This window comes from Talpa europaea (genome assembly GCF_964194135.1).
Source record: "Talpa europaea genome assembly, chromosome: 3".
NCBI classification, from domain to species: domain Eukaryota; kingdom Metazoa; phylum Chordata; class Mammalia; order Eulipotyphla; family Talpidae; genus Talpa; species Talpa europaea.
Window position 1 is genome coordinate 28,344,106 of NC_140069.1, and position 26,905 is coordinate 28,371,010.

General features: G+C 37.9%; 1 protein-coding gene across 4 annotated transcripts in view; it reads right to left on the reverse strand.

Moving 5' to 3' along the window:
* Nucleotides 1-26,905, reverse strand: part of VPS13B (vacuolar protein sorting 13 homolog B) — a gene marked incomplete at both ends in the record, with an annotated part of 598,760 nt that overhangs the window by 104,057 nt on the left and 467,798 nt on the right. The gene's annotated exons all lie outside the window — the stretch shown is intronic.

Here is a 26,905-nt window from a genome sequence, read left to right on the forward strand (position 1 = left end):
TACAAACCCTAAACTCAACATGGTATTCTAGTCTCAGATATTTCACATTCATAGTCAATTGGCAAATGCACATGGGTATACTATAAACAACAAGAATTGGGAATCCAGGGAAACTTAATCTAAATTTAGTTGCTAACTACCTTTGTCACCCTGAATTGAAGTCACTTAACCGATCGCAGTCTCAGTTTTCTTATCCATAAAGAAATGAAGAAGCTGAAGGTGGGCTAAGATCATTCCAGTTCTTTCCAAATCTATAGAGAGACTCTCTCTCTCTCTCTCTTTAAGTTCAAATTTTAGGAAAAGAAATTTATATTCTAAGGCCTCCCCTGGTGGCGCAGGCAGTTGAGCCCAGTGCTATGAAGCTGTCCGCAGCCTCTGCAGCGCCAGTTCGATCCTGGCCAGCGAGGGTCTCAGATGGCATGGCAGACCTCTCCTGTTGCGCCCAATGCTCCCCTCAGCAGCGTATTTCATCAGTCTGCCTGTTCTATTCCCCGCTCTGGCTCTGGTGAATCCTCTCACCCTCCTGCGAATCTGGCCTGTACCCCGGTTCTTATATGGATAAATAAATACATCTTAAAAAATTATATTCTAAAGTATAAATTATGTGCCAAGATATATACACTATTTTATTCAATCTTAATGATAATTTTATAAGTAAGAGTATATCCATTTTACAGATGAGGACAATTAAACCCAGAAGGATTAAATAACTTGCCAAAGAGCTCAATGATACAAAGTTTTAGAACCTAGACTGTTAGATTCTAGAACCCCTAGATCTCTTTTAACCTCATTGCACTGACTCTCCCATATTTCAGTTACCTGATTGTGGTAGAGTTTCAAAAATACTCAACCTAACATATAAGCATTACTCTTAAGTAAAATATTTATACAATAATTTGCTATATGATTTTTAAAACTAAAAAAGTTTAAAATTGAGCAACCATTGATAGCAGCTTTTAACAAGCATTTATAACAAGAAAGGCCCAGAGTACAGGCTAATGCTTAATAATTGGGAAGAAGTCAATGAGGACTATAGGTTATAGATTTAAAAGGATTTAAAAATCAGAAATTATTTTAGAACAAAGAATACTATTAGCATATTTTATAAAGGCTTGTCATAAAGCTAATGTTCAGACTAGAAAGGGAAAACCAACTTTTATCTAGTAAAGAATTAGATAGGAAATACTTGAGGCTTTGTATGCCATATGTCTGTATATCTTTGTATGCCATGTCTTATCTACCTGACTTTGCTTATGGTAGCATGCAGGTAATAAAAAAAGTGGTGGCATTCCTGTAAAATTCTATTTACAAAAACAGGTAGTGGGCTGGATTTGGTCTGTAGGCTGTAGTTTGCAGCTCATTCAATTAGATGAAAAGTGTGTCCCTACAGTAGTTCTTTAAAGTATTTGTCTATTAGGAGATAATTCTCCACAGTTCTATCACATTTCCACACAGCTTAGAGGTAAAGATATGGATTTGTTTCAGACAATCTTTGAAGGTTATATAAGAAGCAAATAGCTATGAAAGACAAAGATAATGTTTTCCTATGCAGAAAAGAGCAAGTATTTTTACTGTCTAATATCAAAGATTTAGGGTCCACAAGCTCAGCATTCCTCTCCTGTACTATACTCTGTAATTCACTGTGTGTGAAGGTGTCACCTAGCTCTCTCATGTCACCCTAAGGGAACTATGGCTACCTACATTTTCTTGTTATAATCTGTTCTTCACCTCTGGCCCAGAAATCTTATCTTTCCTATTAGCACCCATGAGCTAGCAGGATGCTAAGATGTTAACTTACAAATGGGGTAAAATACAGACTCTTCATAATTCCTGACAATAATCCATATTTAATATCTATTTTGTATGTACCATGTATATTACACATACATAAATGTATGTATAAGAATAAGCTTAATTAGCCTATCAATTATACTTAATTTATGTATCAATTATTTACTGTTACTGTGATAGAAACAAGCTAGGGATACAATGGTCAGTCAGACAGACATAGATGTACAGCTGCAAATGTAGATCCACAGTTTTCAGGTGAAAAACTACACACCTGAAACCCACTCAATGCTGTAACCTAATATTACTTTAAATTGAAGAAAGGATAGACAGACATGGAACTCACAAGTAATACACTTGTAATACACTTCCATGAAGTAATACACTTCCATGGAACTCACAAGTAATACACAAATAGTCACGGACCTGGCATTACCATAAACAATTTAAAATGTGTTATTAAAAAAAATGTTTTCCTACTCACTATACTTTTCTGGTAAAACTGAATCTATTTTTAAGGTTCAAATTAAAGTGATTTTAGCTCAACAGAAGAGTTCATCTTCTCAAAGCATAAATCCATAATTTCATACATTTTTTTTCACCAAATCTTCTATCAAGTTGCTAGGAATTAGACAAGAATGACTTATATGATTTTGATTCTAATGGAGGTATGCTGGGAGGAGTTATTTGTGGGCAGATAACAAGATGAAAAAAAAAATTTGAAAATATTCAGCCTGGCTAATCAGCTCCTGAATAAGGGGCAGCCTATAGTGGATTTAAAAAATAATAACCTCGGTTGACCTCTGATATTCTGGATAAGTGGCCTACGGGAATAGATTATCAGTGTGGTAAAAATGAAACTGTGTGCAAATTTCATTAACATTCCTAAGGAATTATTTCCAAATTCTGACCCCTCTCTATCTCCCCAGACAAACCTCCCACTTTCATACTGTAACGTACGCCTTTAGCTGCCATCAGTTTGTCTCCATCAATGCTTCCTGATATCTCATCCATCTTTTAAAACTATTCTTTTAACCTCCTCCCAGAAAAGCAACATGAATCCGGCTTGTACCAAACAAATCCCTTTCCTAATCATCCAAATTAGAAGTATTTCTCTTTCAACTCACTAAACACCCATGCCTTAAATTCTTCTTATAGTACTTAGTAATGCTATCTTAACATTATATAAGTTATCTGTGCACAATTATCTATACATATGGAACTCCACTTGTATATCTTTGTAATTCCCTGTTCTTTCTTTCATGAACCCTATAAAGAATAAGCATTAATCCCAGCTGCTACTGCTCTGTTTAAACCTCTTACCAGAAATATTACAAGAGTCTCCCTGTGTTCAGCTTGTTCATTCCGAAGGCTTCATAGATCCAACAAACAATCATGACATGTAAAGCCCAGGCTGCAATGAATATTCAGGCAGGGCCTTACTTTGGCATTACATTTAGGAGGCAGTCTCAATGCATTAAGCTAATCTTATTCAATTTCATTTTGTTTTCATTCCGTCATATTCAATGCCCAGTAAGTACTGTGTGAGGCACTGGAGACCAAAGATAAATAACAGACAAACTCTGCCCTCAAGAAACCCAAAGTAAAGGACGGAATCAGTAATATAAATAGGCCCAGGATAAAATGGGTGTCCTAAGGAGGGGTAACTTCCCAAGCCTAGATGGAGACAGAGGATATGACAGAGGCATTCTGGAGGAAAGGTCAAGAAATGAACACATAAAAGTAACGTAAGTTCATGCATCTATAAGTGTTTGACCTTTTAAGGATTAAACTGAAAGGCCCGTCCTATTTTGAAAATATTACATTATGAATAAATACAAACCATATATATTAAGCTAAACATGAACTGTCATATTTCAAATATACATAAATCCAAGTGATGAGAAATGACTGTATCAGCTCAAACTATCGTGGAGTATCCGTTTATAGAAATGGCTAAGATGTACTTAAATATAAGCTTGAAAATCAGAAAGCGTTAATTTTTGACATGTATATAATTAGATTTTGTTCATGACATACGTACCTATTTGGAATTTCAAATGTATGATCAAACCTGATAAATCACACATGAGTAAACTGCATATTTTCCTAAGAAAATAAGTTCTCAAATGATCACATCAACACCTATACCCAATGTGAAATGCAAAAGGAAAGTGGTCAGGCACATCCATGACATATACTGTTACAAGGAAACACAAATGTCTCTGACACTGATCAAGATTCTGTTCTTATTATCTGTCATGTCAAATTTACCTGATATACTACTATAGTAATTTAATGGCAGTTACTCTTAACCTTATACTTCCCTGATTTACCATTAAGAGTAACCACAGTGTATTGGAAAACATACCTATTTACATACTAACTGAACAAGCCACAGCTCTGTTCACTTGTTTGTTTTCAGGTAGTTAAGAGAACAAAGAAGGCTCTCATAGGTATCTGTAATTTCTATGTCTTGCAAAATCATCTCTTAGAAAATTTACAGAGGCAAATTTCCGGGCTGGAATGACTGGCAATTTTTTCATGAATTTGCGGATAGAATTTCTGGCTGTACTGACCACCATTATTTGGTGGTGACCTATGTCCTGTTAAGTGAATCATCATGTAGAAAGAATGCAATGTGGAAAAGATGAGTTTTGGAATGCTTTTAGACAATTTAGTTAAACTCACAACACATCATTGACTAGAATAAAAGCCACAGACACCTAATTTGCTGTTTAGGGGTACATCACAGCCTTTATGTGGCAAATTTTTCTCTTGAGATTCATGGAAAGAAAAAATTAAAAATTGAAAATTGAAAAAACAGGATGAATACAGGTAAAAAAATAACCAAGCCATAGATCGGCTTTTATATTCGTATAAAGCACCTTCTTAGGTGTTCCCCACACTGACCCTCTTCCCTTGACCCTGGTGCCCAAGGGAAAAAATATTCTCAGAAAATGCCATTCTTAGAAAAGTATAACACCCAAATAACAAACTTTTTTATACTCGCAAATATAACCAAATCTTAAAAAATTAGTAAGCAATTAAAATAAATAGCACTGCTTTTAGAAACCTTTCTGTTAAATAAAATAGAAAAAGCTTACTGTTGGGGTTAAAAAGTATAAATATTTCTGCTATATTTTACATAATTAAACAATACTTAATTATTGAATGAAAAATATAGGATTATAGATTCTCTAAAAGGTAGAGTCTGGCAAAGGCCTGAGGAAAGAGAGCTGGTCTATGTTTTCTTGAATGTAATGAATTATGATTTTTTTAAACTATGTATCTTTAACCACAAGACTTTATTGTTCCTCAACTGAATATTATGGCCTAATAGCTTGATCTAAGTATTAAAAAAATTCTGGCTAAAAGCCACATTCAAAACTTTTTTTTTTTTGTACAATAACATATCTATTTCTAATTCTGGCCAGCTTCTCGCTTTGGACCTCATCCCTGACAGACATCTGTATTTTGTAACTTTTCCTACATTCTGGCTCTGAAGACACTTCAAGTTTTGGCCCAATAATTCTTTTCTGTTTGAATTCATTAGTGTGAGAATTGCAGGACTGGAAAGGACTTTGGGAGGTCATAGAGACATCAACTTGCTACTCTGGACAAGAGTTACTCCAAACCATGAAGACAAATATTTAAAGACTTGTAGAGATTTCAAGATTTCTCTCATCAGCACTGAAGTGCTCAACATGCTTCACTATTAGAAAACACTTTGTGATAGAGTTTTCTTTTTTAAAAATGTTATTTGGCAGATATCATAGCTTTCTATAAAATGAGCTACCATATAGCTTATATTTTTAGTCTATACATGTGATACTCAGACTGAAATTATTTGCTGGGCTCCACTGGTCTGAGATTGGGGCAAGGGAAGTACTCAGCACATATAACATCAATATCACCTTGATAGTAATACAAACGCTATAGGTGTTTTCATTTTCATTCAATTAGGCCTTAAGTTTTAATCTATTTTATTTTTTACAAATAAATAAGAATATTTCCAGGTTAATTTTCCATAAAAGTTATTAAAACCAGCATAAGTGGGTTCACTTATAAGCTTATATGACTTCGAACAAATTTTATTTGCAGTTTCTTTATAACTTATCTATAAAAGTAGGTATATAAAAGGTCCTATTATGTAAACAGTTTACCCATTAAGCTACAATATTATGATATGGAACACAAGATTTGGGGAAAGAACAAATGAAAAAACCTAGGTAAAATGACAAGCAAAATTTCTGGTAAATAGAAATTGTTCAAATAATCTAAGTTGCCTCTTCCCTTTTAGCAAAGAATGAATCACTGAATTTAATTTGTGTGGGCTGGTGAAATTGCTGACAAACTATGGTTCACATCAGTGGATGTTTAAGCCAATGTGTAAAAGGAGATAGATGGTGAATTTTATAATTATAGATGAGACTGAAACCACCTGATCAATGTTAACATTGCTAAAAGTAAAATAAGCAACATCACATGCCTTCTGCTGTAATTCAATAGGAAGAATACTGTATTCTTGGAAGCATTCATTCCAAAAAAAGCAACTAATCAAGCCTTCATAACAACTGCTAGATTACAGAAAATATGGGGGATACAGGAGCATGTTAAATAATAAGTATAAAATGAGCTAAGAGTCATAATGTAGGAAATTCTACAGGTAAAATGATCCAATTTCTTCAACAAATAAATGGCATGGGGAGAGAAAAAAAGAGAGGGAGCTGTTATAGTTTAAGTGAGACGAAACATATGAATTAAAATAATATATAGATCTCAAAAGGGATCCTGATTCAAACAAACTTGAGAATATATTTTGGCCATAACAGGAGAAAATTAAATATAGACAATTATATCACATTTGGAATTACTGTTGATTTTGTTTAATGTGATAAAGATATTGAAGTAATGTCTAAAAATATTTACATGACAGCAATGCCACTGAAGTGATTATGGGTGAAATGATATGATTATGTTGGATTTCCTTTAAAATACTCCAGAAAAACAGTAACATCATCAATAAAAAGTGGTGAGAAAGAAGATGTAATAAGAACAGGATATGATAATTATTAAAGATGTGTGAGAGGCACACAGAATTTATCACAGTAGTCTCTATACCTTAGCATATTTGCAATTTTTTATGACAGTAACTTAGAATTTTTTTCTCCAAAGGGAATTATCAGCATTTTACCCCCAATTAAAACTGATTAAATAATAAGGGTCTTCATTAGGAATAATATAATAAACATATTAATCAAGAACATTTACTAAATACTTGGAAGTTTCCTTCAAAAGCAATTTAAGAATCATCTTAGAAGGCCCCCCGGGTGGCGGAGTGGGTTGAGCGCTGCGCTGTGAGGCAGTCTGCAGCCTCTGTGGCACCGGTTCAATTCCTGGCCAGCCAGGGAGAGTCCCACATGGCGGGGCAGACCTCTTCTGTCTCACCTTCTGCTCCCCTCAACTGTGTACTTCGGTCCTTCTGCCTGTTCTGCTCCCCACTCTGTCTCTGGTGAATTCTCTCACCCTCCCGTGCCTCTGGCCTGTACCCCAGTGCTTTTATAAATAAACCAATCTTAAAAAAAAAAGACTCATTTTAGAAGGTGAAGTTCAAATAACAGAAATAACTATATGACAAAACCAAATTTATATTGAATCAAGAAAAGGAAAATGGGAAAAAAGAGAACTAAAATTAGTGCCATCACCAATAGACCCTATCAAATGATATATTTTTAGTGTATTCACATTACATACTCAAATAATTACTTGACAGGCTGGCAATCTTTACCTTACCACTAGATGATAGCAGTGACATATGATTTGGTTATTCTACTAGTCTATGTTTTATTGATTTTGGTATTTGTGAAGACCTATTTTGTGCTCAGTGGAAATGTAACTTGTAAAGACTTTCAACAGTGTACCCATTTTTAAGAGATCAATGTTTATTTTTTTAAGATTTATTTATTTAAGCGTACAAGAGCTGGGGTACAGGCCAGAGGTATGGGGAGGGGAGAGAGGATTCACCAGAGAAAAAGTGGGGAACAAAACAGGCAGACTGACCGAAGTACACTGTGAGGGGAGCAGCGGGCAAGTCAGGAGAGGTCTGCTGTGCAATGTGGGTTGCTCCTTGGCTGACCAGGGATTGAACGCATGCTTCAGAGGCTGCGTATTGCTTCATAGGTTGCATCTTAACCCCTTGCGCTACAAGGGAGGTCCCTCAACGTTTTTTTTTTTTTTGGGGGGGGGAAGAGTAAGGTTTTTGTGTGTAGATGGAGTCAAATCTGTAATACGATAAACTGTGGTAGAGTAGATTCTTCAAGATCATTTTTTCCCAACATTATAGAAAACTTTCTTTAATGTTTCTGAGAGTTTCATTAGAACATCATGGATAAAACTAACTGCTGTACAGGGTCCAGGAGTAGGGTGTATGCAGGTGCAAGAGGTATAGCCTTCTGCCTCCACACTGGAGTTGTTCCAGGGCAGCTGCATCCCATCCACAGCAGAAAGGGCCCCTGTGCCTGGAGTCTCTTACTCTGGCCCAGTCCTAAGTCTGAAGGGCATGATCGTGGGGGATCCCAGGAGCCTCCTGGCACAATCAGCACAAGGCCTGGCCCATGCTGCAGCCCCACACCTCAATGTTGTTGCTGATGTACAAGATGAGACTGTCCCACTGGTTCCCCTCCCACAGGTACAGACAGTTATTGGAACTGCCCTCTGTACCTTTAACTACTGGAGGTGGAACTCATAGCCTGCTGCACCTGTCAAAGCTGTGGCTACTGCACCATCCTTCACCTGATTGGTCTCCCGGAAGTTCTTGAAGTGCTGGCTGTCCTTTTTGGCAATGAAGGGTCATAGGCTCAGCAGAGGAACTTCTGGTTGCCCCTTAAGAGATGCCACAGACCTTGTGCCCCAAGGTTCCAGCAATGCCATACTTGTGCAGCAGCACAGTGGGACGCTGTGTCTCCTACACTGACAGCTGAAATGCAGGGTCATTTGGTCCCTGCATTTGGTCATGTGGTCCTGTGGCAGCCCAGCAGTTGTGGTGCTCAGTTCACTCTTACTGATTGTCTGGGCATGGTGATGTCTGCACACAGCAGGACAAGAGTGACATGCCACCCGTGTGCCCATACTCAGGGAAGGGAAAAGTGCCAGCCATCATCTCACAGGGCTCCTTCACGTCCACTTGGGTGGAACAGTTTCACTGTAAAGGAACAGATGGGTGTAGGTGTGGCGGCTCCATCAAATATAGCTCTGTCCAGAAAGTCGATGGTGGGCTCTATACATAATCTGTAAGTCTCGCACAAGCAGAAAGTACAGTTCTTATGTGGTAACCTTGCTCTCTAGCCAGAATCACCAGGGACTATACTTCTAGCCCATTCCACTCCATCATCTGACAGTGAGTTTGTTATAAGGCCTTTTGGCATACAGGTTCTGGCAGGAGGTGATGTGGGGGTCCTGGGCTGTCTTCAGGACTGCCTGGCACAAGATGTCATTCCACAACATATAGCACATGGCGGTAATGTAATAGATGGGGACTTTGAGGATGGTGTCCTGCTCATCCTCTAGGCCACTTGACATTGTAGGCAGAGAAGCTCATCACAGCACTGTGCTCTGGAATCAAGTGTCTGGCAGTTGGTGGGCTCTCTTTCCATTGTCTAAGAAATTCAGGTTTTTGGTCCTGCTGGAGGGATTCAAGTATCTGGAATAGATATTAGCTGACCTCAGTGTTTCAACTCCTTTTTTTTTTTTTTTTAAAGATTTATTTATTTATACAAGCACTGGGTACAGTCAGAAGCAAGGAGGGTGAGAGAATTCACCAGAGCCAGAGCAGGGAACAGAACAGACAGATTGACAAAATACACTGCTGAGGGGAGCAGTGCGCATGGCAGGAGAGATCTGTGGCACCATGTGGGACCCTCACCAGTGGCTGGGGATCGAACCAGCGCTGCAGAGGCTGCGGGCAGCTTCACAATCCAGCGCTCAACCGCTGCGCCACCAGGGGAGGCCCTCAACTCCTTCTTGATGTATTTTCTCAGTGGTCTGCTGGGACCCATACACATACAGTGTCACTGTGTGCAGGGGGTGCCTCTTTGTTCATCTCAGGGGCTTTCTTAGCTCTACTCTTTTCACCTTTTAGGAACTTTCACTCAAATAGTGACACATTTCCAGGCTTCTTGCCCTTCTTACTCTCCCCCTCCATGTTGCCATAAGTAGCCCAATAGGCCTGCCCCAGGACCTCCCAGTGGTCCCCACATACTCTTCTTGGCACTGTGGCTGCCACTGTCACTGCAGTACTTCAGTCAAGACCATTTCAAAATTCTATTATACTAAAGAATACAAAAGTATACAACAACCACTAAGAATCATTTAGCCCTGAATTTCCTTAATGTACTAAATATTTTTAAAACATTAACACATACAGCAAAGTATCAAGGGGACGTAGTAGACTGTGGTGGAGGACTATGGGTGCCTTGGTAGTGGGTGTGGTGTGATCTGAAGGGGTGTGATCCTATACGCCGAGTCATTTGCATTGTCATAAATCAATGTTAACTCAATTCAAAACAGTAAAATAAAACATTCAGAAATTTGACCCCTCATCTTATCAGGAAAAAAAATTAATGAAATAGGAAACAATTTAGTTGTATTTAACACAGTTGCATAATGACTTATTTAAACATACTGGTCAATGCCTGGAATTGACTTTTCCTCATGGAAGAAAAAAAAGATGTCATGTTAAAGGGTAAAAACATGGGTAAGAGTCATGAAATCATTGTTTAGTTTTAAAGAATGTTTCAAAATCAGTTTATGCAGCAAATAATTTCCTAAGACTAAGTATCTTTCAATCAACAAATGTAAAATAAACTGTGAATGCACCATGTATGTGTGTGTGTGTGTGTGTGTATATATGTGAGTATATATATATATATATATATATATTTCAAGATTACTGCAGTGAAATGAAGGACTGTGTTGAGAAAGCTGGTGACGGCGAAAATGAGTCCTTTGAGAAATATGGTTCAGTTTATCTATAGTGAGACTCACAAAAAGTAAAGAACAGCCACATTATTCATCTTTGTTCACTGAAAATGTTGTTTGATGAGGACTTTTTCTTGGGAGAGTTAAAAGCTGTGTTCTTATTGCATATTGGCATAAGCGACCATTCTAGTCCAATATACGATACAAGAGAACTGTTAACAAGAAAATACTCTATCAAAATTCTTTCTAATAGTAGCCTAAAACCAACATATTATTTAGCTGCTTTGGCAACATGCTAAGCATCTTTATTCAGTGATTCACCACTCTGTGGCTGATAAAGCAGTGAGGAATTGGTCACCATCTGTAGTTACTTATTTATGAAAGTCTAGGCTTTGAAAACATTGTGACACCAAGATAGAGAAAGCTGTCTGACACATGCTTTGGTTTAGATCAGTTTTACAAAATGCAAGAGGGTCTCTCCCACTGCCTGATAATATAGGTAATGAGACAAACATTAGAATATGTTTCTATAATAGTAAAATAATAAAAATGCATTATAGAGTAGAATATAGAATTTGGATGAAAAATGAGATGGAAAAGAGATGATTTCAAAATGTTTGTGGCTGGAGGAGGCTGCTGCTTTGGATCATATCCATGGACTGGCAAAATTTAAGAAACAATGATCACATGTGAAAGTGTGTTTTAGGAAGGACATCTTCAATAGGATGTCCTGAAGTACTTCAAATTCAATATGACACAGATTTTTTTAATCAACCCTCAAATATATATCCACTCCAATAGCTCAAAAAGCAATTTCTGCAATTAGAATGCTTGAAAATGAACCCCAGATTTGCTATTTAGTAGCAGGAAAATTATTTAATCTCCAAGCATTAGTTTTCTCATCTGTAAAATGTGAATGACAACAGTTTTGTAGCATTGTGAGGATTAAGTGAGATAATTACATATAACTTGGAGACAATGCCGGCACTAAATAGCAGAACAATGAATGAGAACAACAACAAAATAAGTACAAAGTTAGCACTTTCAATCCTGAAATCTTAAGATCTTTCTTACAGATTTCCCACCCCCATCCTTAATACCATTTGTAAAGAGGTTTGTAGCTAGTATAAAACAGCATATGGTTATACCCCAAACCTTATTTTACATCTTGTCATTGTCATCTCATGACCTTTTAAAAAAAATTGTCATCTTGCCTGATTTCTCCTATCCCTAAGGAGTGGATCTTATCACTTAAACCTCTACTTCAAGTCTTCCTACCAAAAACTTACCCAATAACATCAAGCATAAACTAAAGTTAACTTTCAAAATTCCTACCTTAGAACAATTCTTTAACTTCTTCCACAAACACTTCCTCATCAACTATTATGTTCTGGACTCCAGATGAGTGGGAAGCATTGATGAATAAGGCACAGAGCCTCTATTCTCAACACACTTAATCTAGTGAGGATGTCAAACAATTACGTCCAATTAGAAAGTGACCCAAGCAAGGACGGCAAGGAGATGGGCTATTGCAGGGGAAATATTCTGCCATAATGCCCCCATGACTAAAACTGTTCTCTGAGTCAGCAGTGGTCTCAAAGTTGTCAAATTCACAGATTTCTTTTTTCTCTTTATACAACGCGTTCTGCTGTTTATAGCCACCATAGCCCCGAACTTCTCAAGCTTTTGAAAGTTTTTCACTGTGACTAAATTTTTTGACACTAAGTCTCCTAGGCTTTGCTCTCTTGACCACTTCTTTATTGATTCTTATATCAGTTTCCTAGGACTTCCACACCAAACTACCACCAACTTGGTAGCTGGAAACAACAGAAATTGATCTCAGTTCTGAAGTGAAAATCAAGGTGTCAGCAGGGCTAAACTTCCTCTGAACGCTCTAGGGTAGAATTTCTCCTTGCTTCTTTCCAGCTTTTGGTGGCTCCTGGTGATTCCTGGTGAAGACAGTCTTTGTCTGTCTCCATATGACCTTTTCCCCTGTGCATCTTTGCCTCTGTCCCAATTTCCCTCCTGTTACAAGGACACCAGTTATTGGATTATGGTCCAACCTTAATTTAGTATCACCTCATCATAACTAATTATATCCACAAAGACCTTAATTCCAAAGAAGGTCACATTCTGGGGTTCTGGATGAACATGAATTTGGGGGGGCACTATTCAATCAACCACAATTCCTAATCTACCATTTATTTACTGGATTTAGCGAGGTTTCTCATGGTTCTATTCTCAATTCTCTTACCTTTGAATTTTTCATTCTTGTGTGTGACTTTTCTCTATTTTAATTTCATGGTTCCCATTTTTAGTTCTTTGAGTGACTCTCCATACCATTTCTTAAAGAATTCTGACCTTTTCACTGAATTTTTAGCCTATATTTCTTTTCTCATTAGCCTATATTTCTAAACTCATGGTAGGAACATAGTCATAATTATTCCTCCTAAACCTTAAATTTTTAAGTGCTGAATATAGAATATCTCTTCCACACTCCTGACTACCCCATTTTTCCTCTGACATCCCCAGTCTCCCTTTTTTTTTTTTTTAAAGATTTATTTATTTATTTATACAAGCACTGGGTAAGGTCAGAAGCGCGGGAGGGTTAGAGAATTCACCAGAGCCAGAGCGGAGAGCAGAACAGGCAGAGTGATGAAGTACACTGCTGAGGGGAGCAGCGGGCCGCAGGAGAGGTCTGCGCACCATGTGGGACCCTTGCCTGGTGGCCAGGGATCGAACTGGCACTGCAGAGGCTGCGGGCAGCTTCGCAACTCAGTGCTCAAGCGCTGCGCCACCAGGGAGGCCCTCCAGTCTCCCTTAATGGTGCTCCTTCCATCCAGTTTTCTAGGATATACCCAGAGAATCATTTGATTTCCCCCTCCTATTATTGCCCATAAATAGACATTGGAATCTGCTGATTTTACCTCCTCTTTCTTACATTAATTTCCTCCTTCCTATTCCAACTGACATTCTCATTATTACTGAGTAACTGTGCTCTGAATTGGCCTCTACAGCCTTAATCGACCACGGTCATTGCTCAGCTTGATAACTTTAATGACTACCTCACAGAATAAAGTGCTTATGGAGAAAAAATCCGAAAGTCTCAGCATAGCGTCTAATATACATTGATCTTCTATCTGGCTTTAAGGCTACTTTTCAAGGTCATCTCCTACTATATCAACTTCTTTCTCTGCACTTTCAGTAACAGATTGTGTAGTACTGGATGATAGATGCTACTAATCATTGTCATCATCTTCTGGTCCTTGTCAAGTTTGTAGGCCAAAACAGAGATTAGGTACAACAGGTAAGAATTCCAAAATTGCTGACACACAAATATATAACAACTGATAAGTGGTAGGTAAGTAAAATGTGGTATATCCATACAATGGAATTTCCTTGGCAATAATATTGATCCATGATACAATGTGGATAAATTGTGAAAATATTATAAATGACAGAAGCCAGTCACAAAAGACTGCATCCTACATGATTCCATTTATATGAAATGTACAGAACGGGCAGTATATAGAGAGACAGGAGACAAATTAGTGGTTGGTTAGGTCTAGGGGTATAGGGAGACTTGAGGGTAATAGCTAATGGATACCAGATTTCTTCCTGAGATGATGAAAATGTCCTGTAATTGATTGTGGTGATGACTGAACAATTCTGTGGATGTATAAAAATCAACGAATGGTACTCTTTAAATGGGTGATTGTATAGTATATGAATTTTATCTCAATAAAACTGCCCCCTTAAGTGTTAAGAGCATTTGAAAATGTTGTTACAAAATATGCAGGGTCCTCAAGTTTGATTTTTTTCTAGCTAGGAGCTAAATAAGGCATATATGCTTGAAAACATAATATGAAAATGAACTTTGTAGAGCAATGCCTTTATGAAAAGGATGGACAAAGAAATTAAGAATTTGTAATTTGTAATCAAAACTTATATTTCTTCCCCCGCACATTAAAAATCTAATGTAGAACAAGAGGCTAACTGGCACCTGGAGATGGTAAACCTTAAAGGAAAGTAATAATTGCTAATATTTATATAGCACTAATTATGTGCTAGACACTGGTCTAAGTGCTATTATTATGCCTAATTTACAGAGGAGGAAGCTGAAGAGCAGAAGTTAAGTCTCTTGGCCAAGGTCACTCAGCAGATTTAGACCCAGATTTTAATACCAGGTTCTTCATGCTTTAAAAGCTGAGCTGTATTGCCCTTCTGTACTTAATTCTTCTTCTGTTTGTTAGCCTCTTTAACAATGTAGTTTTCAAAAAATAACACACTTTATGAACAACAGTTTTAACTGTCAATTTCATAGGGGTAAAATATTTTTATTTGGGAGGAGAACAATTCATAAAAACTTAAAAAATAATCAAAGATCATTAATTCATATTCACCATCCTTTTTTTAACAACCCAAACATTTTTAATACTGACCAGTAAACATCAAACTCACTCTAATTGCTAAACACAGTTCTTCATTTCCAGAAAGAAATGCTCCCCCACCTCTGCCTTTTTAATGTAAGAGTATTTAATAGGAAAAGAGAAATAGGCTAATAAAAGTTCTACTACCAAATAAAATGACAGGACAAAAATGACTTCAGTATTCTTCCACTTTGCAAATGTTTTCCATTTACTTTAAAAGCACATCTTATTGACAGATTCCTTCCCCACCTCTCACTTTTTTGAAAAGCAAGGAATGCCAGCATTTCAAACTTTTATATAAAAAATTTTCATTTGCTTTTTAAGTTTTTCCTACAAATTCTGCTTTAGCAGACCATTCACTAATGAGTTGAAAGTGAGTTCTCTTACTGCACTGGAGGGTAAACGATGCATTTCACAAGCAGGCAAGAAGTAGAAGAGGTCACAGGACTGGAACACAGCAAAGAAGTGGATCCTGAGGATCCACTCCTGGATCCTCAGGAGTGACTCACAACTGTGAAGCCACTGGGAAGTTCCAGTTGTCGCCTAAACACTCTCTTTCTCTAATATACTACATACAATAGTATACAGTATATATACTATATTCAGGGAAAACTCATTTTTTTTTAAAGATTTATTTATTCACGCACATAAGAACTGGGGTACAGGCCAGAAGTGTGGGGGGTGAGAGGATTCACCAGAGACAGAGTGGGGAACAGAACAGGCGGACTGACTGAAATACACTGCCGAGGGGAACAGCAGGCGAGACAGGAGAGGTCTGCTGTGCCATGTGGATCACCTCACCAGCCGGGGATTGAAATCATGTTGCAGTGGCAGCGGAGAGCTTCACAAGTTGCCTCTAAACCCCTTGCGCCCCCAGGGAGGCCCAGAATACTCTATTTTAGATGCATTTAATATTCTGTCCTTGTCATTGGCTTTTTTTTTCTCTAATACTTTTTTTTTTTTAAGATTTATTTATACAAGCACTGGGTACAGTCAGAAGCGCGGGAGGGTGAGAGAATTCACCAGAGCCAGAGCGGGGAGCAGAGCAGGCAGAAGGACCGAAGTACACTGCTGAGGGGAGTGGTGGGCGGCAGGAGAGGTCTGTGCGCCATGTGGGACCCTCCTCCGGTGGCCGGGGCTGCGGGCAGCTTCACAATCCAGCGCTCAACCGCTGCGCCACCAGGGAGGCCCAGTTACTGGCTTCTTATCGTCTATTATAATGTGTCTTGCAATGTCTAGGCCTGGTCATATTTTGTTTTGAACTCTCTGGGTCTCTTGGATCAGAACATCTAGTTTATTTCCCTGCTTGGGAGGTTTCTCAGTAATCATTTCTTTAAATAAATTTTCTATGTCTTTCTCTCTCTTCTTCTGGGACCTTCCCTGGGCCCCAGCATAGGGATATTATTTCCTTTTAGTTAGCCTAAAGACTTTCTAATTACTGCTTTCATATTTTTGAATTTTTTTCTCTTTGTTTTCCTATATGTGTTCTCTGCCAGTGTGCTTTCAAGGTCACTAATTTCTCCCCATTACTTGCGTGTCTACTGTTGAGACCCATTTTCAAGTTTGGGTTTAGTATATTTTAGATTCATTAGTTCTAGCTGTTCCAGTCTCATATTTTCTCAATATTTACAGTGTTTCTGTTTTTTGATTGTGCATTGTTTTTCTTAATTTGGCAAGCATTTTTATGACCATGACCCTAACCTCCTTTTCAGGCATATTTTGCAGTTCTGCTGAATTGAGGCTTCTCTTGGGTTGTTTTATTATTTTTTATTATTTTGCTGCAGCATTTGTGACCCTTTTCTCTCTCTTAATTTTAATGAGTTGTATAAGGAGTGTTCTTGTCCTATAAAATTGCTTTATACCCCTCCTCAGGAAGCTGTCTATGATCCTAAGAGTTTACCCAGGAACTTTAGGTATCTATTATTTCAATGACTGATGCCTTTGTACCTGTTAAATGGCCAGAATACTGGTGCTGGTAAAGGGTAGTAAGTAGAAAGAACACAGGGCAGCAGGGCACTGAAAGGTTGCCTCCAGTGTGCATCGAGAGTTCAAGTTTCCTACAGTGATACAGATACCTGAATGGTGTGGCCAACTCCTTGGCCAAAGTGGCTTGCTGAGTCCCACTCTCTAGGCTATGGTTGAGCAACAGATGTAGCATTTGGTGAGGACTATAAAGAAGATGGACCATAAGCTGGGAATTATTCTCTCTGCTTTTTGAATATGGAGCCTTATCTAATGGAGCTTGCTCCTATTATTAAGATCCAAGTGTTTCAAACTCTGGTTGGTGAGACCATTCAGTTGCTGTCTTGCTGGTGTTCTGAGTGTATTGTAAGACAGGTATTTCACATGCAGTCTCAGTCTGCAAATAATAGTCTTTTTTATGAGTAGACACAAGAGATCCAAGCAGGCTCTCTTCATTAATTTGAACCACAATTGTTCCAGTTTGTTCCAGTTTGAACCACAACTGTTCTCAGGCTCAAGTCAATAATTATCACTCTATACCCTGACTCCTGTACTCTTAGTACTAGTACTCCTGGTGATATACTCTTTGTCTTGCACCCCAAGTCTGTGTACTGCCTTATACAGTGTAATGACTGCTTTCTCAAGTCCTCCATGCAGGCATGTGCCCTTAAGTTAATTATAGCAGAGGGGTTTCATACCCAGTTGTCCCATCTCTTGTGGGTTTTACTGCTCTAAATATAGTTTAATTACAGCTATTCCTACCACTCTCTGCTGTACCATTGCTCCTGGCAAATCCATTTTTGCTTCAGGGATTGTTAACCTTGCTTTGTTGTAACTTGGTTGTGAATACGTGGAGGAGGCAAGCCTGCATCTTCATCCTGCCACCATATTGCCAGATTCCTCAGCATTCTTTTCAACATATTCCTAGATCCTTTTTTCATATGTTCACAACTTATGAAGACAGAATGATTAAAAGTATATTCAGGGAATACTCTATTTTAGGTTTCACTTAATGTCCACAAAAAGAGGCAAAAGCTTCTGGATGCAAAACACTTAGTAGTCGATCCAACACCATTACCCATCATTCAAAACCATTTATTATGGTGTCTGTTGGGTACACAGGACGTTTTCCTTTCCTTTATTTTCTAAGAATCTGGCTCTCCCTCTTGCTTCCCCAAAGCCCCCAAGACTTCTTTATATTTTCTACATTTCAACAACAATGAATCTCATATCTGGCTTTGAGCACTCCTCCTAAAGATGATGGATAGGAGCAAAGCCTTCTGGGACACATTAGCACAGCTGCCAGTGGGCAGGAGGTGCTTATAAAATAAAAAGGCTCAGGATTCTGGGAACATGTGTGTAACTATAAGTGATTCACCCAACATAGCTAAAAAGAAACACCCAAGAACACTTCCTTTTATTCTTTTTAAGCTGTGCATGGAAGGGGCAAATCATATTAGGTTGCAAATAACTCTCAGAAGGATTCTCTTTCTGTAGTGTCACCATGTGCTGATATCATAACCTTTGCCTATCAGGTCCATGTGCTTTAGAATTACAGGAAGCTTATAAAGTCAAGTTTAAAGCAGCAAAAGTCTAGTTTTTAATTTATTGGGTAATATCAAATATTACTGTCTGACTTGGAACATTTTTCCTTGTAATTATGAAAAAGAATAAAATCCATACAACTATAAGGTTTAATGAAGCTTTACATCATTCTGTAGATAAGTATGTAAGATAAAATGTTATTAGACCACTAAATAGAATTAAGTCATCACTAAGTTAACAAAATTGAGCATCTCACTGTAAACAATTTCAGAAATAGATGATTATTTTATATGTCAACAACTCATACATCATTAGAACTGAGCATACTTACAGAAATATGAAGTTGTCAATGTGTTACATAACCAATGCATTAAAAAGGAAGCAGTAGCCAAGAAAGGTATTAATATTTTATGTATAATGGGGACAAAAAATATCTCACATATGTCAGAAAGATACAGGGAGTGGGGTAGGGATGAGAGGGGAGGACAATGAGAAGATTTCTGAAGTAGTGTAAGGCTTTTCTCCAGATGCAGACAGTCTTTGATGTACAGAGAGAAACAGCTTTGCCAGAAATTTGCAAAAGAAATGCTGGAAAACATAGTAGAAAGGAGTAAATGTTTTTAGTGAAGCATTTTTCTAGAGACCCTTTGCCAGTGTCAATTCTTCTCCAAATCCTTAAAAGAGCAGGGTTCTTCCAACCCTCTTAGAAGAGCAGAAACATTCTGCAGATGTTCAGAGGCCATCACACTGGAAAAGAGCAGCTGATCGTAAGGCCAGTACTGACCATGAATATGTCTAGTCTAGACGGGGATGGGCCAGGAGAGCAATAAGAGAGATGTGAAATAAAATGCAGCAGAAATAAAATGGGTCTGCAAGGGTAATAATCACCCCCGATTCACAGGCATGTTGGCAGAATGTGACTCTACCCCATGGCCATAGTTCATTGGGGCCAAGAGTACCTGACACCAAACTGGGTCGTTCAGGAATGTGGAAGTGAACTGGAGGTTGAACAGACTTGTAAATATAACTGTGGGATTATGGAGAGAGTATTATATGGTCTGAGAAGGAGGAAGAAAAAAGCTAGTTTGTTGAAAAGGAAGAGCAAAGCAAATGTGGGGAACGCAGCCGAGAAAAGTGATTGTAAATACTCTCGGGTTTCTAGCTTTCATTCTAGGTTAGAATCTTTCTAGAGACAGTTGCATTTGCTCTCAGCCTTTAGCACTCCCCACTTTATCTAGAGTCCTCTTTTTTCTTTTTTTAAGATTTATTTATTTACTTATTTTTAATTTATTTATACAAGCACTGGGTACAGTCAGAAGCGCGGGAGGGTGAGAGAATTCACCAGAGGCAGAGCGGGGAGCAGAGCAGGCAGAAGGACCAAAGTACACTGCTGAGGGGAGCAGCGGGTGGCAGGATAGGTCTACGCGCAATGTGGGACCCTCCTCCGGTGGCCGGGGAGCAGCCGGGGATTGAACCAGTGCTGCAGAGGCTGCGGGCATCTTTGCAACCCAGCGCTCAACCGCTGCGCCACTGGGGAGGCCTCCTCTTTTTTTTTTTTAAAGTAAGCCAGTTTCAGTGTGGTTTTGGCTGCCTGCAACCCAGAAGACTACAGTCGCTATACCACCACATAGGTTACTGACTATGTAGCTGTGGGAGAAGTGGTGTCTCTTTATAAAAACTGTCCCTAGTCAGTAAAAGTATTTCATCAGCACAGGCAGAGCCAGCATTATTATAAGGTTAACAGACTGTAAACACAAAAGAAGTCTCTTGGTCTAGCACTTTAGAATCCAGGTCCTTTGATCAACTGATAGAGTGGTGATAGTGATGACACTGATGCTGATGATAGCAGCTAACATTTATTGAGTTAATGATAACTTACTGCTTTAACTATGTAAGGCACTATGCCAGGTGCTTTACATACATTATCTCTACTTCTCACAAGTCTTCAAGGTAGTGAGTGCTGAATTTTGTTTGGAAAGATTTGTGACACAATGTAAATAGAAATGGCATTTGGGAAAGGCCTGAATGCTGGGAAAGTGGGTAGCCACAAAAGAAGGTACTTAGTATGATGGATTCATCACAATTCAAGATCTGGCCATTAATCTTGCAGTCTCAGAAAATTTCCATGGTGTCCTAGCACTGACTGGACTTAGGAAGGCTGAGTCATGCAACAAAGTTACTAGAGATGGAGATATAAACCAGATGCCAAATGACTAGTTTACCATGAGATGTATAACTACCTAGCAGCCCAGATACTCAGAGTGTACAGTATTCTTTCAGTATATATATTGCATTAGGAGCCAAACTATTAGAAGGTTGTTTGGATGGTTACAAGAGTTGATCGTTGTACACAGATCTGACAGCTGCTACATTCATCTCCATATAAGGGATTTAGCTACCAGGTGAACCAGACACTTGGGCACCATTTCTTTGGATGTTGCCAGGAGGGTTTTGCCAACAAATGCTTCCGTGAGCCTTCGAGGCATTTAGAGCAGGCCAGTTCTCCTCCTGAAGAAAATACTCTTCTGATATCTTACACTCAATCCATCTTGTGTGTCTGAGAGTTCTTTTATTTATTTAAGGTTATTTTTCAGATCTTTGATTATTTCACAATTTAACAGTATGAAGTAAAGCTAATTTTATTTTCATTGTTTGCACATTTTTCAACAGAGTAACTGTCACCCAAATGTGTAATCTGGAATATTCTTATCCCAATGTTTTACATACAGGGCACAGAATATAGACTTTAAAGCCTATATTCTTCACTTGCTATGAAATTCTGGCTCTCCCAATTGTAAGTTTTGTGATTCAGAGCCAGTCAATTAAATTCTCCTGCCCTCAGTTTTATACTTATAAAATGGGGATAATGGCCATCTCACAGAACAAACAGAGATTAAATGAAGTTATGTATGCAAAACACTTAGCATGGTGCTGGGTGTAAAACAAAAAGATGGTTATAATACACTGGAGCAAAGATAACACAGGGTTCAATCATTTAGATTCTCCTTGATTTCTAAGTATGCAATTTTTGTTCACTATTCTTCCTCTGTAGTTTCACTTTGAATTTTATAACCATATCAGTATTATTTTAAAAACTAATTTCCCTGACTTCTGAACTGTATAAACAAAAGTGAATTGGGCACAAGTGGATTGATTTCTTTGGCTTACAGTTCTCCTTCTACCCTAGAAGTAAACAAATGACACAATTTGCTTTTGTCCTTTTTCTTCCTGTTATCCTTGTGAAGATATCTTTTAAAGACTCTAGTCATTTTTCAAACAAGAATTCTGTGCCAAAATTCAAAGCTTGAAGATGCCTTTTTTAAAAATTTTATTTTTATATTCCCCATACAATTGCAACCCCCTTATTTTGTCCCCAATCTCTCCTTTCCCCGCCCCCCACACCCCATAGTGAAGATGCCTTTTTAACTGAAAATGTGCTATGAAATCATGTAGTTTTAGTAACAAATTTATTCTTTTTTATGAATTCAAATGTCAGAATTGCCCAAATTACATGGCTCCTCCTATATATATGTATGGCTTTTCCTTAATACAGATTCAGTTATCTAGTTTATTACCTCATAAGTTTGTATGAGCAATTCTGCCCTTTCTTTTAAATTAGATTATAAGACTTGTCAGAGTAGGGACAGACCTTCTGTCCCTTGATAGTCTCATTACCTATATGTTGTATGACTCCACCCTGATAATGAAAACATATTTAATGACTGTTGATGAGAAATATGATGAAGAAAAAAAAAGAGATACGTTTACCTCATTTGTTAATTATAGTCATACTTTCTGAAGGTACAGAGCTTAATCTAAGTGTAATTTTTCTAATGTAAAGTTTTGTGAACTATGTCAATTTTCCCCTAAATTACTTAAAACATTTTTGTTCCCTTTCCTCTGACTTTACCACCACGAATCTTATGTATATAATAGATATTTCCTGCATTAGAGAAAATGCTAACTTCAGCTCTTTTATCTTTCCTTTTCCTTCAATGCCAAACTCATCTTCCATGTTGCTTCTTTAACTTTATTTCCTGTATGTTTAAATAGCTTTTGTGTTCCCAATCCATTTAGTGTTCATCTTTAACTTTAATGTTTAAACTCCCTGGGGAAAAATGTATTTAGTTTGGCCTATTTTATCATATACCAATTGAAGACATCTAAAGTATAAATAGAACACAAAAATGAAAATAAATATGAAAACAAGAATACAGTATTGAGATAGTAAGAACAAGCACTATGGCAGGTCCAGGTGAGAATTAAAATATACCAGCACCCCTATGTTCATTGCAGCACCATTTATAGTAGGTAAGACTTGGAAACAATCCAAATGCCCCCATACAGATGACTGGATCAAAAGATGTGTTACATATACACAATGGAATACTATTCAGCAATCAATAAAGATAAACTCATGCCATCCATAACAACATGGATGGGGTTGGAAGGGATTATGCTCAGTGAAATAAGTCAGAAGGAATAAGAAAAATATCAGATTGTTTCACTTACAGGAGGAACATAGGGGAACCAAATAAACGATCAAGGAAAAAAATAATAACAATTAAAAAACACAACACAACAAAACAAAAATAAACAGACAACTATAAATCAGAGACATTCTGCAGGGGAGTGGGAGGGAGAGGGATCGAGATGGGGGCGGAGAAGCACAAGAGACTATGGAGTTGGTGCGTGGGTGAATTGGTGGTGGAAATTCTGTGGGGACTACACCTGAGAAAATAAAGCAAACACTGTAAAAAAAAAAAAAGAACAATGAACAATGATGTAAAATAAAAAAAGATAAATAAATAAAACTTTTCCTGTTCTTGTTAAAAAAGAAATAAAATATCCATTACCAATTATATTACAATGGATGGATGACAATTTTACAATCTGGGCATATAGGTATTTCCAAAATGGAAATCCTGAGGAGGCAGTGTACACAACAAGATGAGGTGAGAGGAAAACTTAGTATGTCAGGAAACTAACAGTTATCAGAAATGTCTTCTACTCATGCTCATTTAAACAATACACAATTCTTTCTAAGTTGATGGCATTACTCCACCCCACAGATCTCAATTTTTATTGACATCTATACTAACACTTAAAATTTAACGTGACAAAATTATAAACTGACAACAAAATAAGCTGTTTTTCTTCCTGTGAACATTTTTAATGTTGTTGTTCAGAATCTATGATTATTTTGATTCAGTATTATAATCATGTCTTCCACAATAATTCCAAGTTAAGTCCATAAAGTCATATGGGGAGTCTGTCTATAAATCCCATTATTAACCATGGGAAATATATATAAAAAGTCAAATCTAGGGATTCTGTATAAGTGAACTCTATAAAGTTAGTTTTTATGAACAAAATGGTCTGAAAGAAAAAGTCATCTAAACTCTTTTGTTTTTAGGACTAAACCCAAGGAGATTAACTTATCTTTGTATTTAAGAACTAGCCTCTGTCTAAGGGGCAGTGTGCTTGGCAGTGTCTTCAATGACCTCACCAAAAGCCCGTGTAACGTAATGACATTAGGCTGTGTGTTTATAGATAATACCCCAGAAGTATAACACAATGCATCCTGACATAATTCAGTTTGTAATATGAAAACTTATTCAACAGCCCATAAAATAATGCTAAACAATGTAATATTTTTGAAAAATACAAAGCAGAAATACTTTCATTCGATATACTTATTTAGCATTTCTACTGCAGTGCAAACCGTAAGGGACACAATGCCAAGTCAGCCACAATCATTTCTTTGGGAAACTTACAAATCAGGAGAGAGACAAGATCCGTGTCTGTGAGAAGTAAGTTGAGAAATAGAATAAAAAAGGTGCCATGAAGTGCCTTCAGTAGAAGACAATATCATGTTTGGAGATCGTTCCAGGAAAGGCTTTGTGGAATAGATGGTACATGACCTCATTAGAAGTGTGGATAGAATTTCAGTAGACAAGGGCAGAGATTCAAATGAAGAGGTAGTAGTGTGGAAATGAGATGTCACAGGCTAATTTTGGGCATGCCAAATAGGCTTGTTTGACTAGAGCACAGACTAAGAGTAAGCAAGTGGAAGCTAAAGTTCAGTGAGAGATGGAGAAGTTATATAGGGCCCTCAAGGTCACTCTAGCAAGGTGACAGAAGTTTGAAGATTTTTCTTAGGGAAAGATACAATTCACCTGTCTTTTAAGAATTTTGTGGGACAAGTTGAAAGGAAAAGTGATTGAAGGCTAAAATTCCAATGAAGAGGTTTTTTTTTTTAGTGGTTGGTGTGTGAAGGGCGAGTACAAGGAAAGAAAGGAGCAGTTGCTAATAGTTCACTCTATAGAGGGCATCTATTCATTTTAAGCTATATTTCACTTAATTCTTACAACCTTTCTGAAAGGTAGATAACACTAATTTCAAAGTTCAGCTGAGGAAATTAAGGTTCAAATAGATCATCAATTTTCCTGAAGTCACTGAATTAGTAAAAATAGAGAAGAAGGGAAGGAAAGGGGATAGGAGTCGGCAGTTGGGACTTTAAAATTGATGTTATCTGCAAGACACCAAGTTTTTTTTTTTTTTTTTTTTAAAGACTTATTTATTTATTTATACAAGCACTGGGTATAGTCAGAAGTGCGGGAGGGTGAGAGAATTCACCAGAGCCAGAGCGGGGAACAGAACAGGCAGACTGATGAAATACACTGAGGGGAGCAGCGGGCGTGGCAGGAGAGGTCTGCACACCATGTGCGACCCTTGCCAGTGGACGGGGATCGAACCAGCGCTACAGAGGCTGCACGCAGCTTCGCAGCCCAGCACTCAACCACTGCACCACCAGGGGAGGCCCTGCAAGACACCAAGTTTATATAGGGTCTTTTTTTTGTAAGTTTTCTGCAATTTGGGATTGAAAGTTCAATACTTTAGCTGTGCCTCTGGTACAGATATAGATATAATCACATATAGCGGAGAGATTCTTCTTGAAAGTTGATATTAGGGAGACTGGTTTATCCCAAACAACCGCAGAAACTTCACTGCTAGACTGAGAGCTTCATATGAAAGGACAGAGTCTTATCTGTTTCTGAATCCCCAGGAGCGAGCCTAGGGTCCGGCACTATGATTATTCAAGCAAAGAGCTGTCATACTGAATCAAACCTATGATTCATGCAACATATTTTCTGTTCTCAACAGAGGCTCCAAGGAAACAAAATAGTTTGTATGGTTATAAGATTGCAACTTGGAGAGTTATTTCCACAGATGAGGTCAGGCCCAGTCCCTGGGACAAATTCAGCTCCTAGTCAGAGAATCTAAGGATTGAACCAGGAGCTCAGTAGCATGGCAACCTTCTGTCTTTCCTGCTCTGTTCTTCCATGGCAACTGTCAATTCCAGGTATTTCCCTCACTACTGGGATCAAATTCTCCCTTCCAAATTAGGTTAGGTACAACTCTGTCTTGCTTCTTAAGCCAACATCTTAACCTTAAATTCTGCCTATATCTCAGTTCCTATCTCTCTAACTAGAAAGGAAATATGGCAGGACTTCTGATACCACCTTTTTGTTTGTTGACACTTGTCAAGCTTGCAACATGCAGTGTTTTCCTTATGTGACAAGTACCTGCTGCAAATCTTGTGGACAACTCCCAGGTCTCCCTGGTCTAGCCTGTGTTTCTGCTTCATAAAACACTTCTGCTTGTAAGAAATTCATAAAACACACTTTGACAACAGCCATCACATTAGTGGTGGTACTCAAACTTATGCAGCACTTGTTATGTGTCAGCCTTGTATTAAAAATTAGTATTTGTATTATTTTTATAGTTATAATAGTATTATTAGCCTTATTGTATTGAAGGAAAAAAAAAAAAAACAGCAAAACAAAACACCTGAGGCTGAGAGCTTAAGTACATGTCTAAAGGTGACACACTTGTCAAGCAGCAGAGCCAGAATTTGAACCCAGGCATTCTGGCTATAGTTCATCTCTAACCACTATGCTTCCCTGCCTCTCAATGGCAGTGAGGAGATGAAGAACATGTCACAAGTGAATGCACTCACTATCTAAAATACCCCATTGGATACAATTGACACAATATTGCCACTAATAATTAGCTATCCGATTATGTTAATAAAACATGAAAATTTAGTTAGAAATGAACCTAGAAATCAGTTAGAAAGCAGCTTAAATGATGTCGACAGAAATAATTGCACCAACATTTTTTCCTAGTATCAGATC